General features: G+C 49.9%; 1 protein-coding gene across 5 annotated transcripts in view; it reads left to right on the top strand.

Annotated features, from left to right (window-relative positions):
- Window positions 1-12,825, top strand: part of TPST1 (tyrosylprotein sulfotransferase 1) — a 42,918-nt gene that overhangs the window by 3,639 nt on the left and 26,454 nt on the right. For 2 of the 5 annotated variants that reach the window (XM_075032597.1, XM_075032598.1), the window contains exon 1: window positions 8,101-8,443. The exons of 1 other annotated variant lie outside the window; for it this stretch is intronic. The gene's annotated coding sequence lies outside the window, so the exon portion shown is untranslated. 2 more of the 5 variants (XM_075032599.1, XM_075032602.1) reach the window with 2 other exon arrangements.

Raw genomic sequence — 12,825 nt, forward strand, 5'->3', positions numbered from 1 at the left:
TTGGGAATAAAAAATGGGTCGAAACCAGGGTTTTTCAAGCAACGTCCTGGGCTGAGCCGTTCAGCCACTGCAAACAGGGAAAACCACTGCGAGGGTAGGGTGCTGGATCCAGCAAATGAGCCTGTCCCCCAAAACAATGGGATTTTATTTATTTTCTTTTTAGGGTATTGCATTACCCTCCTCCTCTCCCCCCGGGAAAGGTGCCAAACTCCAATCCCTGAGCCGACGCTTGCTGGTGATGAGCCTGAGAGCAGCGGGGCTGCATGGCAGCCCCCGTGGAGGGAGAATTAGGGTTTAACTCAGTTTCTTTTAGCTGACAAGTCAAGCTCGACCATAAAGGAGGCAGGGGATGATGAAAATGCTGCAAGTCTGGAACAAGAAACCATGGTGGAGATGGGATTTAAATTCTGTCTTGTCTCATCTTTAATAGTGTGAATTTTAACACCACTTGTAAGAAACTCAGGGAAAAGGGCTGCACCACGTATGATTTCATTAGCAGCATTAACGGTGTTCCTTCAGAGCTCTACGTAATTTTAAAATTGTTTACACTTCTATAGCTCCTTGCAAGCTGGCCAGCTAACGAAGGGACGAGTGACGGACCTGCTGGGCACTCATTGTACAGTCACTGCTTTCAAAACGCCCGCGCCTTGCACGTGATAGAGATGCCAACGTATTTAGACAACGGGCTATTTTTATTTTCAGAACTGCTGTGGTTGCAAGAGCCAAGTCCTGCAAGACCAGCCAAACTGGCCGTCCTGCTCCGGAGAAACTCAACGCACGGACCGTAGCCAACTGCCCGGGCACGGTGTGTGCGGCCGAGAGGATTTCGGTGATGTCTCACTGCCACCATCGCAACCGGAGGGTTTGAAAGCCTTTGATCCGATGCAAGCAGAGCTCTGCGTCTTTGGCAGTGGGTTTTTTTTGTGGGGCTTTTTTTCAGATGCTGGGGTTCATGAGCTGCTCTTTCACCTCCTTGCGCTGTTTTCCAGACACAGATGAGATTATTTCTTATATCAGCGGCATTATAAATAAGCTAATGGATATTTAGCTCGTTAAGTGGCTACCACACGTGCTATTGCTTTACAAACTCAGGACTTAATCCTGCAAACCGCTGGGCATTTTCAGCCATTTAAACTTCACGGGACAAGTGCCACAAGAAATAGCTTATCCCTCTTCTGTTAAGGGTTGGCGTGCTGCCGCCGGCGCTTTCCCAGGCAGACGCCCGCGGATGTGATGAACGAATGTGCTGAGGACGGGCTGTGTGGGTGCAAGGGAGCTCTGAGGAACATCGCTCCTCGCTGACGGAGGAAAGCCCGGTGCTTTGCTCCCTGCCTCCGTGACCAGCCATGTGGGGCAGCTCGGCCAAAGCAGCCGAGCGCATCGCACACCACTTGAAGCAAACACCTTCAGCAGCGTGATAGTGGTCATAGGAGATTTTTACAAGAGCCCCAGCTTAGCCAGTCTCCATGATATCGGATTTTTTGGAATTTTTTTTTTTTTTAGGGAAACCTAAAGAAAGGGAAGGAATTAGGCAATGGCTTGTTCTCGGATGTTCCCGTGCTGGAGACAAGCGTTCCGCCTGCACACGTCCGTCGTGCCACATAGGCAGCTGTCTGCAAGCCAAGAACACAGGAAGATGGCTATAAATGTAAAAGAGGAGAGTATTCACTCCTGCACTGTGACTGGAAAAACAGCTACTTCTATATTTATTGGATGGCTAGAACTGCCTACCGGCTGGAAAAACCCAAGGACTCTGCACCTCCAGAGGTTCCTACAGCTGGGGAAAAAATCTCCCTGGGAAATAAATACATCTGATGCCTAAAACGCCTTGCCTGCGAGAACAGGGATGAGGACTGCGCGGAGATATTCCTAGCCCCATAATTATTTCTCCAGGCACGTGGAAAGATCAGTTCTCAGCTGTCACATTTATAAAGCAGCAGACACAAGATCAGACAGAGACGGGGGAATATGGAGCTATTTATCACAAAGAGCTGCTTTATAGGGTTGGAGCAGAAACCGCCTCGTTCCTCTCTGAGCCGCAAGCGGGTTAAGGTCAGGTTGCACCTACCTAAAGAAAAGTCCATGTTCTCCTGACTTCAATAATCTCGGTTTAAATCCTCCTGAAACGGTGCTTGCAGCAGAAAAGCCATCCCTGCTCGGCAACGGAGCGCGGCCCTGCTGGGATTGGAGAAATCGGGGGTCAAAGCTGGGGCTGGAGCTGGCGGGGATGTGGGTTTCTTGGGGCTGCAGCACCCGGGTGGTATGAGCCGGGAGGGTCTGGCTCAGCAGCCGTGCCCAGACCCCCGGTCTGGACCTCCAGCCGCGGTCTGAGCCAGTGCCAAGCGTGTTCGACGCGTGAGCGGCTCCGACGTGTCACGCTTTGCCCTCCCGTGGGACGTCGGGCAGCGGGGAGCGAGCTGAGCTTTTCTTTTTTTTCAGGCTGATGATACCTTTCCTGGCAGGTAGATGCAGCTGCAATGTGGGATGGGCGAGAGGGGTTTGGAAGAGCAGGATGAGGCCATGCCCTGCGAGACCCGAGGGGATCACTGCCTGTGACCCTAGGGCAAAGCTGGAGGTAGAGGAGGGATGCTTTCAGGTTACGCACAAGGATGATGCTGTGCGGGCAGGTTAAGCGGATCCCTGTGCTGGCAGCTGAGACTTTTTGCAGGCAAACACCGAGAATGGGACCTTTCTGGTCCCTCAGTGATTCCCAGGGCTTGGTTTTGCTGGCTTTGGCTGTGAAACACAAATTGTACGGCTATCAAAAATGCCCAGCGGTGCCCCAGCCCAGCGGTGCATGCATCACCTCTGCTCCGGCATCCCCTGGGGCAAACTTTGCACTTCCAAGGACAAAATTTGCACTGCCAACTTGATCGATACGCCAGGCAGCCAGGCCAGAAAAATAATATCGGTAGCAGAGAAAAGCAATAAAAATGAGCATGCCTCTGGGAAATGTAGAGAGAGACATTAGCATCCTTCCAAGTTAAACAGCATCCTCGCTGGGTTTGCAGCTGACAGGTTTGCTCTGCTCATAAGACAGATGGCGTTAAGTGCAAGGCATGATTCTGGGTGCAGAAACATCTATTCAGCACAAACATCTTATTCTCCTGCTGTGAGGGGATGCAGAGGAATGTCATCGACTTAATGTCTTGTGGGGCCTGTTTTTCCTAAACTCAGAGGTTCACGAACACAATCTTTGGATGTTCTCCTCCTCCGGGGATCGTAAGTCTTCCCTGAATGTCCAGGCTGGGGTTTTTTGGCTCAGTCCGCACTTACAGACACCGCTGGGATCCATCTGCGGTGCTGGGTGCCAGCTGCCCCCGTTGCTCCCCACCCTGCCGTGATGTGCAGCCAGGAGCGGGGAATTCCCGTCCCTTCCCCTGCTTCTGGGGTCTGGAATAACCCTCAGCCCAAGATAAATTTAGGGCATCTCAGAGGCGGGGATGAGGAGAGGGATGCTGCCCCATCGCCATCCCCTGGCCAAGGCACCCGCCGAGGGCTTGAAGTCTGTGCTGGTTTAACTGCTGGCAGTTTACTTTGTCAGTAAGGTGTTAAGTCCATCGTTTTTTGCCGTAGTCAGAGGGCGGTTTGTTCGTACTCATAAAGGCAGAGATAACAGGATTGACTTAAGCAGGTCTTTGACACAGAGCCAACTGAGCACTTAAGTGGGGTTGCTTGAGGGAGGAAGGATGCCCAGCCGCGCTCTGGGCTGCGAGACAGCACAGGCACACGCGGGGCTTGGGATTTCTGAATTACTGCTACCTAAAGGCCAAATGAATTTCCCAGATGAGCGGGATAATCTGAAATCCATCTGAGTTTCTTTGTGCTTTATCATATCGGTATCCTTCTCCAAACTCCTCTGTTCCTTCAGCTCCTTCTATAATGGATCTATCTATATATAACCTATAACGGAGGTAACAGGGAGATTTGTCAAGGCAGAAGCGAAAGCTGAGCCTCTCACCCCTCTGGTTTCAAAACCCCCTTTAGTGAGCATGGGGATGAAAGCCACAAGCACCAACCCTCCTCTCAGCAAAGGAGAGATCCTCCCCGTGTGAGACAGCCAGCGAAAAGCCGGGTTGTGCAACTGCTGCTCAGGCATTCGAGGAAAAAGAATAATATTTCACAGTTCTGGCAAGAACATGCCTAAGCCGGCAAGTGCAGCTCTCCTTGCTCTGGGCCAGGAGAATGAGCTGGGCAGAGCCGGAGGGAAATTCTTTGCATTTTTAGGATTGGGAAGGTGGAATTAAGGTAAAATACTCCTGGATGAGGGCCAGGCTATCTGGACTAGCAAGCTTTCTCTTGCTTTTAAACACCACACTGGAATTGAATTCAGGAATACTTTTGGAGTGGAGTTGGTATCAGCAAAAGCATTGTATTGCAAGTTCAGGGAAAGAAAAAAGAAAAGACCCAATTTTGTCTTTGAATGTGCCAGATCTCCAGCTAGCAGAGGTCAGGGCAGCGTTGCTGGGGACTTCGCTCGCTTGCGCGCTGGCCCAGCAACTGGTGTGATGTAGTAGGAAAGATGCCGCTCACCGGGCAGGCCTTGGTATGAGCAGAAGGCAGGAAAATCCATCAGTTTGCATTGCCTGAGGCTGCGCAGGACGGTTCCTGGCTCCTCCAGTGTGCCCTGGAGCCCTGATGTTCCCCAGACCCGACCCGTGGAGGGGACAGGGATGCAGCCACCGGTCTCAGTCCCTCTAGGCAACGACGTCCAGCTGGTCTCTGCCATAGCAGTGATTTGGTTTATGTTGTGGCTCACATTTGGAGATAAAGTGGAAAAATGTAGGTTCCTAAATAGCATCAGCTTTCAGGACTCAGGGCTGCTCTTCCCTCCTCCCGCCAGCGGTCCCAGACACGCCGTGTGGCACTGCTAGAACGTGAAGTGTGGGAACAACCGTAAGCTGTGCCACTGCCGAGGGAAAACCGGGCACAAAGCAGGCACAGCCACCAGGACCTGCTTCAGTTTCTCTTGGAGCTCAGCAAACCCCGAGCTGTGGCCCTACAGCACCAGCCCCGCTTCCCCTGCCCCGGGCTGGAGCTTCGGTCCTGGGCTCATCCTTCATCCCGTGTGTGCAGCTGAGCCCCCGGCAAGGAGGAATTATATCCGAGCTTCAGGGAAGAAACCGGGAACAAGCCAACAAGGAAGAGCCAATGCAACTGTCAAATGATGAGCAATTAAAGTGCTATCGCTTCTCGTAGTGTTTATCCATCGGAAACAGCAACTTCACGGCCGAGTTAAGCTCTATCTGTACCGAGACTTTGCATGATGCAATATTTGATGGGTTATTTGATCTGTGGCTCCCGGACGAGCGCTGATTAAAGAAGGGCCCAGCATGGGGCACCCGCTACGTACAGTAGCTCCATCTGCTTTGCACAGCAGCGTTGTGCTTTTCCCCTTTCCCTCAGAGAACGGCATTTTTCCCCCCTGGAGGCACTGTTTGATTGCCACAGATTGGAAGCCTTTAAAAGGGACTATCTGTGTGAGTCACAGTTAAAGCCATAAAAGAAAAACCAATAAAACGATCTGAAAAGTGCTGTTTAATGGATTGAGGCAAACTTACTGGAAACAGGATACAGACCGTTTCATCTTTAAATCGTTAGTTCAAATCCAGCTGCATTTGGGAGCAAATGGCATTTATCCCTCATCAATAGCTGTCAGAGAAAAGAAAATTGAGAGGAATTTTACCACCTGAAAGGAGATGCTGGTTTCTCTATGCTCCCAGCAGCTCCCTGAGCAGGTCTGAAAGCCTTACGGGCGTCAAGTACTCTTGAAACTCAGTCCTTACAGAGCAGAGCTTTTCCCACCATGAAAATACCTGTCACTGTCCTGAACATAGGTATCCGCTCACATGGCTGCCTTCGCTTAATTTTCCTAGCAAATAAAACATGCATGAGCCGTACCGCATTCACCCCTCTCGATAGCGATGCTTCTCCGTCACCTCGGTGAAGCAGGAGGCAGAACAAGCGCTCATCCGTATCGGCTCCGCGGGCAGCGCCGGCAGCGAGCATTGGCTCATCGGTATCGGTGGAAACCGTGTCCTGACAGGCTTGTAAAAGTTTTATGATAAGCACTTTGCAAGGGCTATGAGACATGAAGTAATGGGCTGTGATTAATTCTTTCATCCTGACAGTATCGCTCAGCTCAGGCACCGTCACTCCGCATCTCGTGAGGCTGGGATGACGGCAGAGCCCGGCTGGTTATCTCCCCAGCCGTGCAGGATTTGTACCATATCTCCAGGAGACGGGACAGTGAGGCAGACCTGATTTTAGGGCTTTCAGGATTAAAAGGGGATGTTCTCCCACACAGTGGTTTCCATCCTTTTTATACCAAGGTCTTGCTGCTGGTGCTGTCTCCCAGCCCTGGTGTCCCCAGCCAGCTGAGCCCTCACCGAGTCTGGTGGCACCGAATCAGCGGTGGCTCTCGTTAGCTAATAGCCACTGTGTCGCGCTGCCCCGCTGCAATGACGGCAGCCGCAGAAGGATTTGGGGGGGCAGAGGGATGAGCAGGGGGGAGTTTTGATTACCAGTGCTCATTGCAGAGGTGGCTTTTCCTGGACTGAATTTTGGGCTGGCATCATGTTAAATCCCTTTAGCTGTTTGGGTTTGGGTTTTTTTCCTCATTTGGCAAGCAACACAAATTTGGGGACTGTTCCACGGGATTGCTCCCTTTGATATGACCCTGCAGCAGCACTGACTTTTCCACAGGGTGTTTGTCTGCATATGGTGATGGCAGCTGGGCCAGAGCTCCTGTATGTAAAGAAAAAATATGTTTTCAGTTTGATTCAGCCTTTTTGCATTACTATGTTAAGTCAAATTCAACCTGCTTTCCTGCTCCTTAGGGATAAAAGCTGTCTTTCTGCACAGAGCCCTGAGAAGGAAGCGGTTAGGCTGGCCTAAGGCCAGTCTTTGTTAGAGGCGAGTTAATCTATAGATGAGTCTCCTCATATAGCTACACCTCCAGGGGCAAAGTGCTGGTGCAAATCATCCTCGCTCCTCGCCTGGCCGCTTCACCCAGCTGCGGGTCAGAGAACTTGTGTGATGTGCCAGTAGCCTGTTTGGGCTCGAGCTTGTGCTCCAGCCTGATGCTATTCCAGATGTTTCCACAGCTGCACACGTGGTGGGCACATGGCTTGTGCTTCGCCACTGCCGCAAAACAGGTGCGTGACACCAGAGGACACCTGAGCTCTGAACCAGGCGGTACTCCCTGCCTCGTGTCTGTTAAAATGTTTAACTGTAGCTTTTCTCAATTTATCGGACATTGGCAGCGCTGCACTTAAGACCCTTTTGCCCAGGACAACGGGACGGCGCGTTCTGGATGGTTTCGACTGCATAGACCGCCCTCTGAAACCCCCAACCAGCGGGCAGCCTTCGGGAAAAGCGTTTTCTCCTAAAAAAACCCCACTCCTACAGTTCCAGCCTTTACCTTTCTTCTTTGGCAGCGGCGGCGCGTTGTCGCGGAGCGAGCGGTGACAAACGCCAGCTGTTCCCAGCTATAAACATCTGCCCGGCCCAGCTGTGCAGGCGCTGGCGCACGTGGGCTCCGCCAGGCGCTCCCGTGGCGCCGCCGCCCAGCTGCGCGCCCCGCCCCGCCCCGCCCCGCCCGCTCCAGCTGTGCCCTCCAGCTGTTTCCCGCCGCCCCCGCAGGGGTTAACGGCCCCGCCCCCTCCCTCCCCTGTCAATCTTCAGCCCCGACCCAACCGCGTCCCGCGACACATCGAGGCCCGCGACCAATCAGGGCGTGGTTGTGATTTCCATGGCAGCCGCGCGGCTGAGGGGAGGTGGCGGCGGCGGCGGCGGCGGCGCAGCCGGTCCCGGTCCCGGTCGCGATCGCGATCCACTGCGATGGTGCCTGAGGGGAGCCGCGGCGGAGGAGGGGCCTCCCTGCTGCGCGGCTCTAGCCCGGCCCTGGCAGCGGCCGCCGCGGCGCGGGGGCGGCGGCAGCAGCGGCGGTAGCAGCGGCGGTAGCGCAGGTGAGGAGCCGCTGCCCGCCGCGCACCTGAAGCGAGAGGCTGCGGCGGGGCGGAGCGGGCCCCGGGGCGCCGCCGTTTATCCCCTCCCCGCCCGCGCAGCCCCCGCCGGCAGCCGCCGCGCTCCGCCCTGCCCCGCCCGGCGCTGGGGCGGCTCCGGTGCTGCCAGAGCCGTTGCCTTTGTCGGCCGGGCTGGGGGGCGGCCGCGGCCTGAGGCGGCGGCGGTGGGTGGTGGTGGTGGTGGTCGGGAGCGGGGCGGCCGCGCCGGTCCCCGCGCCCCTCAGGCACCGCTGACCGGCCGGGGGAGCCGAGCCGGGCCGGGCCGGACCGTAGCGTGGCTGGCCGGGGCTGTCGGCTGTGCTGGCATCGGCGCCGGGTCTCGTAGCCGCGGGCGGGAGCGGCCGAGGATGCGCGGCGGGGCCGGCTCGCTGCTTCCCGCCGGTGCCGTGGCGGGGTGCGAGGCGGATCGGAGCCGGGTAAATGGGAAAGTTTTCCGTACGGGCGGGCTGAGTTGCTTAAGGAGCTCCCAGCGCTTCTGCTGTCTTTTGTTCAGGCGGCTGAGATGTGTCGGGGGAGGCTGGCGGCGGGTCCTGCGCCGCTGTAAATCCCCGCGGTGGAGCAGGGGAGGCACGCGGAAATAGTTTCCTAGTCCTGCATTTCTGTCTGCAGCCGCAACGTGTGATAGTCGGGGAACGTGTAAGCATTTTAGCAATAGTTTTATAGCGGTAGACCTAAGAGGTCTCCTAGCTGGAAGTGGTGTTGCTGGTGGTATTGCTGGAAGAAGCCGTTTGCATGTGTTATCGTGAACGTGTTGTGCAAATTTGTGTAGGTTTGTGTCTTTTTAGTATTGTTAAGCAGTTTGATTCTTTGAAGTACTTTATTGTGTAATGGAGTGCTGAAATCCCTCTTAGGAGGCACAGTACACGTAAAAGCGCACGGAACAGTAGCTCATCTGCTATTAGTGTGCTACTGACTTTTTTTCCCCTCTCTTTTTCTTTAGTTTTGTTTGTTTTTTTTAAAACATAAATTTAAAGAGCTAGAAGCCTACATGCATTGCCAATAAAATTGCTTTTGTTGAATTGTTCTCCAGCAGTAGCTGTAGTACTTAAATGCTGTGTACTCTTGCATAACTGGGAACATGTTGGTAACTCTTTTTTGACCATTAAATATGCAAATCCAAATAATTTGCTGTATGTATTACACGTGTAGGTAAAGCAGAATGTATAGAGTTCTTTGCTTTTATTTGAAGCAGAACATTTTAATTAGCTGTGCTTTAATTTTAGAAGCCTTAAATGTTAAAAAATGTGAAAGTATTGAATTTTGAGTGCTTTGGTAACCTTGTTAGCTGTTTTGGATCTCATATGTTTTTTTTTCTCTTGCTTGTTAAGAAAGCTTGTAAGTGTTAGTAGATCCAGAGGAAGGACAAATGCTTGACTTTTCTTTTTACACACGCACACATATATTCGTGTGTGTTTCTATGTATCTGTCTAGTGAAGGATTATGAAGCAAGCTGGTGTTTTTTTGGGGGAGGTTAACTGGTAAAAGGAAAGGTTACAGCTCACTTCATCTTTTACTTCTTGATTATATGAAGGAAATGCATAAATATGAGCACAACTTTTTTTACTCCTTGTAATGCGATTGTGTTAGAAATTGTGGAATTACTACATAGTTGTATGCAGTCTTCCCCAATATGGAAACTTCAGATTCAGCAGTGGTCTATGGCTGTGAAGGTTAATTTGTCCTTTACAATTTTTCAGAGCTTTAGATTAAAAAAAACCAAAAACCAAAACAAAACCAAAAAGTGTAGGTTCAAGGGAATGCAAATGTGTGAACAACATTCCTATAGTTCCTACCATGGTGGTGTCCCAAAACAGAGTTCTTTACTATAAGGGAATATTGTTCACACATCTGTGTTCTCTTATACTAATTCTGTCCAACTTTGTCCTATCATTCTACTTGTCAAACTGCTCTGCGTGAAGGCAGGCCTCACTAGGTCTAGTTGGCTGTCTTTCATCCCAGGTCCTTTCTGCCAGGTGACTTACTGCTTATTTCTTTGTGGAGGTGAATAAAAATTGCTCATTCTATTTTAACCATCCTTTCTTACTGTATAACTAATGGGGGGAGAAATCTAGAGAAAACAGCTGCAGGGCTTGAAAGGCATAATGACTTAAAAAGCCAAAGATGGATTTAGTACTTAAGGCTTCTTGATTTTTATTTCTAGTTTTGCTGAGTATTTTGCTTGGGATATGCTTGCTTGTGCTGTACTTTGACATTCCTCTCTCAGATTCTGTTACGTGACTGGTAAGTAATACATGATATCTGGTCTTTGGGGAAATCATTAAGGTGATTGTGCAAATGCCGCTTTGAAGGCATAAAAATGCTTCCCGAATACTTAAATGATTTTTGGAGCAATCTTCTAAGTGAGCCTGTGACGGTTAGGATAGCTTCTTGAAGTGGTATACTGTGAATATTTCAGTCATGTTCCTTGGTGTTGTGCTGTACCATTATCATGTAACTGTTGGCTTTTCTATGCAATCTTCTTTGTGGTGAACAAACACGAATGACCAGAAACAAACCAGTTCATTGAAGGAAAGGTTTTATGGAACTCCTTTCTTTAACTTTCATGTAGGAATGCTGAAAGACTAATGTTGCATGCAAGGGCTTCCTCCTTGGACTGTTTGCTGAGCTTAATATACAACTTCCTCTAAGAAATATATTGCCTCCAGTTTTCTAAATGTATATTGTTTTGAAGATGATTCTTGAGAATTCTCAGTATCTGCTGCCTTTCCAGTATTTATTTTTACAGAGGAAAAGTGAAGGTGCAATAAGAGACAAGGAAGATACTGACATGGTTGACATCTGCTTCTTTAAGTCCTAGCAGCATTTTCATTTCTCCTTCTGCAGTCAAGAGCAGAGAAGAGACTGGCAATGGATAACAACAGTTTAGCGTTTTTTTCCCAGTCAACTTGGCTACCTTGCCACTCTAAATGAATTCCTCTGCAGATTTATACCACAAGCTTTGGGTGTAGTAGTCAGACTGTGGTTGTGCATCTGAAGGCATCTCTGAACTGTGAGAATCTTCTGTTTCTGGAGTCTGTATTTTGGAGTCTGCTGCTACCCCCCCTTTTGTGGGGGGTCATAGCCCTAGAGACTAAGGGGTTGAGTAGACCCCCTAAGTAGGGAAAGAAAATCATAGGAACATGGTAGGAGGACATGAGGAAAAACTGTAAAAAGAGTGTGAGCGGAATGACAACTTTGCAATAGTAGGAAGTCTAGCATGCTTTCCCTCACCTCTATCTTGTGCTTGCCTTCCAGCATAGGTGGGAGGGCACAGTGTTTTGAGAAGGATGCCTATGAGGCCTGATGATCTCTTGACACAGAGCTTGAGTGTGATCTTTCCGCCCAGTGAAGTTCTCCAGAAGCATTGAGGTCGGACACTGTGATGAACACTTGGGCAGATGCAGGAACAAGATATACTCCACAAAAATTTAAGCAGTACTACTGTACTTGTTCTTCCTAGAAAGAGATCCAGTTATCGGAAGCTGAGCCAGAAGCTCAAGAGATGGAAGCAGAGGACAAGCTAATCACTGAAAAATGCTTTATTTATATGTGGGGTTGTTTGGCTTTCAGGGCTTTTTTTTGGTTGGTTTTTGGTTTTTTTGGAGGTTTTTTTTTGAGATGGGTAATACCAGTGGTGGTGTCCTGTCATATTAGCCTTGAAAAAAGCTGCCTGGTTGAACATGAGGTGGTCATCACTCTTTCCAGCCTCCAAAGTGAAAGTCTGAGGTCTAGAGCTTACAAGGATTGCTTATTACTGGGTGGTAATGGATCATCTTTGTTCCCCTGGCAGGGAATGCTTTAAACAACAACAACAAAACCCAAACTGTTCTAACATAAAATACGAATTAATGACTTGCTTCTTGACTCAGCTAAAAATCTTCAACATTTTTTGGATGAACTTCAGGAAAAAGGTCTTGACCTGCTGCGTGTAGGGGGAGGGAAAGAGGGAGAGAGAATTAGTGTGCGCAGAAGACAGAAACAAAGCAGTCATTTTTGCTTTGCTAACATCATCTTGTGGCTGACTCGTAGGCCTGACTTTTGTCAGAATAAAATTCAGTTACACGTGCTTCTGCTTAGCTGCACTTTCTCATACTGAAACTTGTAGATCCTAACTTTCTTTTTTTTTTTTGAGTTACACTTGAATTTTTCTAGGAATTTGTTTTACTCTGTCATTTGAAACTATTGCTGCTAAAGGCCTTCTCTGCCATTGTAGTCATCTTCAACTTCCTCAACTTATGACTGTTGTGAGTGTGAGGTGGTTTTGTTTTGTTTTGGGTGGTGGTTTTCTTAGGGTTTTTTTGCTTATTTATTTTGGGGTATTTGTATTAAGAGTTGTCTGTGCTTTTAGTTGCAGTGGCACTTTGCTCTTCTCAGGTCATAGTGCGTAAAAATGCCACAATTTTTCAAAGCTCTACTTAAATGCTGACAGGGGATTGCTGATTGCCTTGTTGTGATTTTTAAATGCTGTCAATTTAATTATTGTTAACAACAAGAACATTAATGACTTGCAATAATTCTTCAGGTTGACAGATGTGATCCAGAGTGCTTATTCATGTAGAGGAGGGAGAAGGTGGGGCTTATTTGCAAGCTGCTAGAAGGGCAGTGACTTCCATACGTTATGCTTGTCCCACATGGCTTTATATGTAACTTCAGGCACAGAAGGGAGTTTGCTGGCTTGTAGATTACATCAGTTTGCTGAGAGGTGTGGTTTCTGACTGCTCCCCTGTTGGCTTCCTGACATACAAAGTCCTGGTCTTGCCACAGTTTCTGGCAGTTGCATGCTCTAGGTATTGCTTCC

The sequence above is a fragment of the Buteo buteo genome, chromosome 7 (assembly GCF_964188355.1).
Source record: "Buteo buteo chromosome 7, bButBut1.hap1.1, whole genome shotgun sequence".
In the NCBI taxonomy this organism is placed as follows: domain Eukaryota; kingdom Metazoa; phylum Chordata; class Aves; order Accipitriformes; family Accipitridae; genus Buteo; species Buteo buteo.